The 7,006-nt window shown below is 37.3% G+C and overlaps 1 long non-coding RNA gene across 1 annotated transcript; it reads right to left on the reverse strand.

The window, feature by feature from the left end:
• Positions 1-1,171: 1,171 nt before the first annotated feature.
• Positions 1,172-3,010, reverse strand: LOC113468905. Its single transcript, XR_003392491.1, has 3 exons — positions 2,969-3,010; positions 2,539-2,674; positions 1,172-1,330 (listed from the first exon to the last, which is right to left on the reverse strand). It is a non-coding gene; the product is annotated as an uncharacterized LOC113468905 (long non-coding RNA).
• Between the last annotated feature and the right edge of the window lie 3,996 nt (positions 3,011-7,006).

The following is a 7,006-nucleotide window of genomic DNA, read 5'->3' on the forward strand; positions in this document are numbered from 1 at the left end:
ACTCGTGTGACTTTTTTTTTCTTTATTCTACATGACATACAATATACGTATAAGTGCAATAAAGAAGTTATTAGGTGAAAATATAAAAAAATCTATGCGATACTGTCCACAGACTGTACCATTATGAATGTCAAATAAAGCTTTCATTAACCCTCACCTGCACGGCGGAGCGTGTGAAAACGGATATCATTATAACTCAATTGTGTATGATTCCTCTACAACTTGTTCTTTTATAAGTCTCAAACATCAAGATCTACTCAGGACACCACATTTTTATGGCAATCATTTTTGAGCCTGCTTGCTATCTTGCTCATTTACTTCTTTTTTATAAGCCCGTCGCTTATTGACCTCCCATATCACACTTTTATTGGTTTTGCTTATTCAGTCCGTTTATTCTCTCTCAAAGCTTTCACACTGAGTGCACAGTTCGTGCAGGCAAGGGTTGACGTACAAAAAGAAATGCAATCTAATCGTGTTACTCAAGCAAATCATAAGAAAGCTATTGGCAAAAGTTCAAGGTCACAGAAATCAAAGTTACGTACGATCTTTCCGCCACTATTGGTTCTGCCTCTTTAAGTCTGAAAAGAACAGAAGCGCAACAGTTTTAATAGAAGGAAAACACTTGTCGAACTTTGATTGTTGATGGAACAGAACAGCCTTAAGGTATCATCATACTCGAAAAATGCACTCGATTACATTACTTTCCTTCCTATAGAAATATAGGATAAGGAGATTAAAAAAAAAAAAAAAAAAAAAAAATTTTATTTTTATTACTAAGTTAGCTTGATATGGGCTGATTTTTACTTGCCATTACCAACAAATATAGAGAACCTATACAAGGTAATGCGGGAGAGTTTAGAGGATAGCGCGTCTGGCTTGTAAGCGCTAGGCCGCGGGTTCGATTCCAGCCCGGGGCGGATTTCATCCTAAACAGAGAAAGTTCGTTCTCAGCTTTCTATCCTCTTCCCTTCTCTCCTCTAGGTACCTTACACAATCATTAGTAATGTCATTATTTCCAAGTAATGATGATGAAAAATCAGAAAATCCGGAATTCCATCATTAGTAATGACATTACTAATGATACCTATTAAATTTTGGGAAGATCTCAATAGTTATAGTTCCCTCCATCAAAGATTTTGATCCAGATGTCGTAGGGTGTACTTACCTATGACAAATACTCATGGCCTCCGCAGCAGCTGTGGCTTCGTCCAGAAGGGAAGCATTGGCAACACTCAGCCCCGTTAAATCTGACACCATGGTTTGGAAGTTCAGCAGACTTTCTAACCGACCCTGAGCTATCTCGGGCTGATAGGGAGTGTATTGGGTCACCCTGTAAACATGAACCCACGTCAGTAAAAACACAAACACTTTGTAAATATTCGAGTCTTCTTTTTCTTCGCCTTTTCCCGTGTACAGACGGGGTCGGCGTTTTTCGTCAGCCTCTCAATCAGCCCTAACTGATTGTTTTGAGCTTACGTTTGGTTAAGGCTACAAATTTTACGAGTGGATGCCCTTCGCACCCAACCTTTGCTATTTCTTTAGCAAGGGAAAAGTGTGGATTTTCTGTAAGAAACCATTAACATTTTATCAAACAGGAGAGCACGGGTTCGATCCCAGCCGAGGGATGGAATTTTACTCTCATTTATTAGCCCTAACTAGAGTCATTGCTTTGGGCTGACATTCGGATGTCATGGGGCTGACACAATACACAATATGGATGCCATTGGGATGACTGCAAATATCCGATTAGATTGGAAAATATTTGGGCTCGAGTGGATTGAAAATTGAAACACATCACATCTTGCAATCGGCATCAATTTAGTTTGAAGAAACCATTTACTGACGAACCTGCGTCAGTAAAACACAAACACCCTGATCCCACGTCAATATGGCACAAACATGCCGAAATAATAAACAAGATGTTACCTACATAACTTATATTTTTGAATTAATTAATAACATTTTTTTGAATTCATTATTTAAGTAGAAAACATGTTTTTCTGTAAGGCTACCTACATAGGTAGATTTCCTCGTTTCGTCAGTTGGTCATTCGAGGAGAGGATAGGAAAATCTGCCCGAATTTAGAATAAGCTAGGTCCCAGATTCGATTTCCGACGGAGTCAATTTTTTTATTTCCCCCCCCCCTCTGTTCTTGAATTTTGGGGTGTATTCTGCCTCGTGAGACAATTGAGTAGCTACTTTGATCGAGTAGCGACAAGTGGCGGCATTACCAATATAAAAAGATTGGTGATACGAGTAGATGAGAAATAATAGTAAACTTAAGTAGTAATGCTGTGATATCCAAAAAAGTTGTGAAAAAGCTCTGCTCTACCACTGATTTCATGACTTGATTGATATTCTATTCTACTAACCAACCAACCTCTGTGGTGTAGTGGTTAGCGCAGTGGGCTTCGGATCTGGAGGTTAGTGGTTCGAGTCCAAGTCAAGTCATAAAATTTAGCGTAGTGCATTAAGCAGGGAACGACATTTGTAACAAGCATTTATGCTTAGCACAATTAAAATTCCTTTTTTACTAACCATCCTGGATTTTCGAACAGGTTCCTCTGAATGACAGTGGGCACTAGACAGTTGTGATATCCGAGACCTATGTAACTTCTCCAGATCTCGTTCTTGTTGGCTATCGATTGGATTTCTTCCAGCAGTTCATGCTCGCCTGTGAAACACACGAGGAAACAGTGGAAGTTTATTGGAACTCATTAGGTCAAACTTTAATTTGGCTTTAAAAAGGAATACGTTTATTTCAAAAATCACAAAAACCTTCCTTTCAGACGGATCAAAATTAGGTCCAATCTGATCTAAATTAGGTCCAATCAAGTCCGATATTGTGTAGTCATTTCAGATTTCAATCTGGTCCGAGGGTATGCACTATGCACCTATGACGGGTAAAGAGTAAGGTAAGGGTTACCTAGAAATAATTGGACTTTTAAAGATATAAGCCAAAACAAACCTTAGAAATTATTGAACCTTTCAAGGTATGAGCCAAAAGAAACCTTGTCATACTTTACAGTAAAATGTTACATAGCCGTGAACTGATTTCTGTTCCAAACACAACATACTTACTTATCACAAGGCATTTTTTTTTTTTTTTTTTTTTTTTTTTTTTTAAAAAACTACATCACTTTTACTTCACTTCTAGTCACTACATCACTATTACTTCACTTCTAGTCACTACATCACTTTTACTTCACTTCTAGTCACTACATCACTATTACTTCACTTCTAGTCACTACATCACTTTTACTTCACTTCTAGTCACTACATCACTATTACTTCACTTCTAGTCACTACATCACTTTTACTTCACTTCTAGTCACTACATCACTATTACTTCACTTCTAGTCACTACATCACTATCACTATTCGATTATGAGGTAGTCCGTCATCAATGCAATATGCAGATTTATCAATTATATGAGATCCAAAATGCAAACTGGCGTAGAATAATTGACACGATAGAAAATTGCATAAAATTGACATGACTGGATGTAAACTGCATTTTATCTTCGACTTCTTTGAGAATTGAAATCAAGATTTATGTCTGATATCGGTGATAACTATTAGGCCAGCTACTCACTATCAGGTAGAGCTGACAGGAACAGCTGATCAGGTCCGAATGTCAGGTCAGTTCTACCTGACACACACTATCAGGTAGAACTGACTCTTATCAGGTAGACCTGAAAGAAAATAAAAAAAGTAAGTAGACTTTGAAAAAAAAAAAAAAAAAAGACCTGACACCTGATCTGGTCTACCTGATAGTGAGTGGCTGGCCTTATAGTGTGGACGCATCTCAGGCAATGTTGAAAAGTTCATACCTACCATACAGAAGAGCTTCCACATCAGTGTGAGAATCCTGCCATTAAAGCTTTGGAAAAAAAAATATAATTTTTACACGAAATTGATACCTATACCTGATGAGTATACCTACTTATAAATAGGCAATAATAAAGTGGTTAGGAAAACAAGATCACTTCTATCGAATTTCTTTTCCATGTGGGAAACTGTAATTTGAATTATTAATAATACCTTATGCTGACTATAACTACCTATTTATGTATGTAGGTACCCCCACCTAGGTTCGTAAACATATAGGTAAGTACATAAATAAATGGTAGATTATTTGACGTCAATCACAAAGTTAGGTAAGTTATACTTTTTCGCGTCAGTAAAATTATAGGTATACAAACGTAGGTACATAATTTGATACAAGGCAGATGCACTACCTTCCAAGCTAACTACCTAGGCTGGTTTAGATTTAACATGTGGATAGTTTATAGATGTTACATATGGATAGGTTGAAAGATGAGAGGTGTATTAGGTATCTAATTGTGGTCTGCTAGAATATTTTTTTTTTTTTTTTTACTTTTTTTAAGAATTGGCTGATAGTGCTGATCTCCTTCTTGTGTGTCCTGTATCATAGCATGCCCATTCTGTAGTAGGTATGTCTCCCATCGCTCAAAAACACCCATCTACTCACCGAAATGGTCTATCACGCCCGCACGCCTCCTAGGTACTGGAATAACATGTTTGCCAATCTTCTGGTTACATGTGAATACAATACCTACCTCTTTACGGTTTAATCAAATATTATAGGTTCTTCTCTATTTTCTTTAAGGAAAAATTGGCAAATAATAATATCCCATCCGCTAAATAAAAATAGATAACAATCTGAACTGCTAATACGATGAACTTTAACGCAAGCCAAGTTCCGAAGCTGTTTATCTCACCGAAATGGTCTATCACGCCCGCACGCCTCCTAGGTACTGGAATAACATGTTTGCCAATCTTCTGGTTACATGTGAATACAATAGATACCTATACCTCTTTACGGTTTAATCAAATATAGGTTCTTCTCTATTTTCTTTAAGGAAAAATTGGCAAATAATAATATCCCATTCGCTAAATAAAAATAGATAACAATCTGAACTGCTAATACGCTGAACTTTAACGCCAGCCAAGTTCCGAAGCTGTTTAAAAAGGGTGTCCCAATAAGAACCCAAGATTTGAAAGGGTCATAACTTTGATATGCGTTGTTTTATCTTGCCCATTCTTTGACAGATAGATTTTTAACATATCAAAATTAGTCATCATGGAGTCCAAAACTGTTCAACAACGCGTTAGCATAATAAAATCGACACATTATCACTTTTGCGCGAGCTAACATAGGTGACGCTAAAACCGGTCTTAAAATAAGTGTTATCTAAAACTTTCTCGCTTTGAGTTCATAGGTCGTCGCGACAAATTTCAAGATCAGAGCTCATTTTTGTGTGAGAAAATGTGGAAAAAAAAATCCCCCAAAAACCAGTTTTTTTTTTCTTTATGGTTCTCTGGACAAAATTTGCACCACCATTTTCGTGTTCCTGGTAAAAAGACCTTCAATTAGATATATAGGTCGACCAGGTTTGGATAAGTCCTTCTATGGGGACAGACAGACCGACAGACGACACCGAAGCGAATACAATAGCCCGTCCCTTATACCTTTTTATTACTATTGTAATATCTAATAAAGGAAGGACGGACTAAAAACAAACATCTAAACCAAATGAAAACGGTCGAGAACATAAACCGCACTATCTATCAGTCAATAGGTAAGCGTGCCATCAGAAAATACATTCAGAGTAGTAATTCTCTGAGGTCATGGGTTCGATTGCCGCCCTGGGCGAACTTTATTCTAAACAGATAAGGTTTGTTCCAGGAACGGTGGCTTTCTCCTATCCTGTTCTAATTCTCTCTTTGTTTTCGGGACAATAAGACATCAGCAGTTACAGTTCCCTCTATCAAACCTCTTGAAAAAATTAATAAATGGAAACTCTTCTAAAATATGCAAATAAAATAAATACTCGTAAACTTCTCTTGGAAGAATACCAATAAGGTAAATTACCTTACGTCTGTTCCCAATATAAAAACATCACAATCATGTTTTCGGTATGTTTACCCACCTAACATAATAAACATATAACATATAATTATGACATAATAAATAGTTCCTCAGGTTCAAATCAAGCACGTAATTTTTAAGCTACGTGCCTCCACTGTTCTTTATTTACCACAATTTTCCGACCAAGCTATAATGTTACGTATATATCTACCTAACTATACATATACGTACATATATTATGTTCTAATACCTAAGTACATATCAAAATTAGTCATCATGGAGTCTAAAACTGTTCAACAACGCGTTAGCATAATAAAATCGACACATTATCACTTTTGCGCGAGAATTTTCCTAGTCGTAATCGTGTCTTTTCCGCTTTTCTGACGAGAAACGGCCTCCATGATCATGTAATTTTAACCCCCCTAGACTATTTTTTGTGAGGGTATCTAAAGTGTCTTTTCCGCTTTTCTGACGAGAAACGGCCTCCATGATCATGTAATTTTAACCCCCCTAGACTATTTTTTGTGAGGGTATCTAAAGTCACAGGTTTGCACCAATAAACTAACAAGCTTTGAAGCATTGAAAGGTGAAATTGAAAGTTACATCAACGAGATACAGCCTGATTTCCTCGAATTTGTCATCGAAAATTTTGTCAAAACAAAATGAATGTACCATCAAAGTGGAGGAAGTTATTTGTCTGATTATTGTTCCATACAAAAAATTCAGTGTTGATCAACAATCAACATCAATATTATTGGAATCCATAAGCTGTGTTCACATATACGAGTAGTCGACCCCGTCGATCGACGAGATAAAACTATGTTGTCGAGGCAGTGTGGACAGTTCAGTCGACCTCGATGTCAATCGACGACCAGTCGAGTATGTGTGGAGTGTGGACACACCTTTAAAAAGTAAGTAATGTCCGCCACTCACGCTTATTAGATCTTCTGATAGACCAGTCAGCTCCCATGGCGTATATAGTAGTCACTGCGCTCGCCTTGCACGCTGGAGACCCGGGTTCGATTCCCCGCGGGATCAAGAAATTTGTACAAATCATCTAAGAAGTCCATTTTATTCCACGGAGAACCATGCTTTATTAAACAATCAAAT

This window comes from Diaphorina citri, unplaced genomic scaffold (genome assembly GCF_000475195.1).
Source record: "Diaphorina citri unplaced genomic scaffold, Diaci psyllid genome assembly version 1.1 scaffold887, whole genome shotgun sequence".
Lineage (NCBI taxonomy): Eukaryota > Metazoa > Arthropoda > Insecta > Hemiptera > Psyllidae > Diaphorina > Diaphorina citri.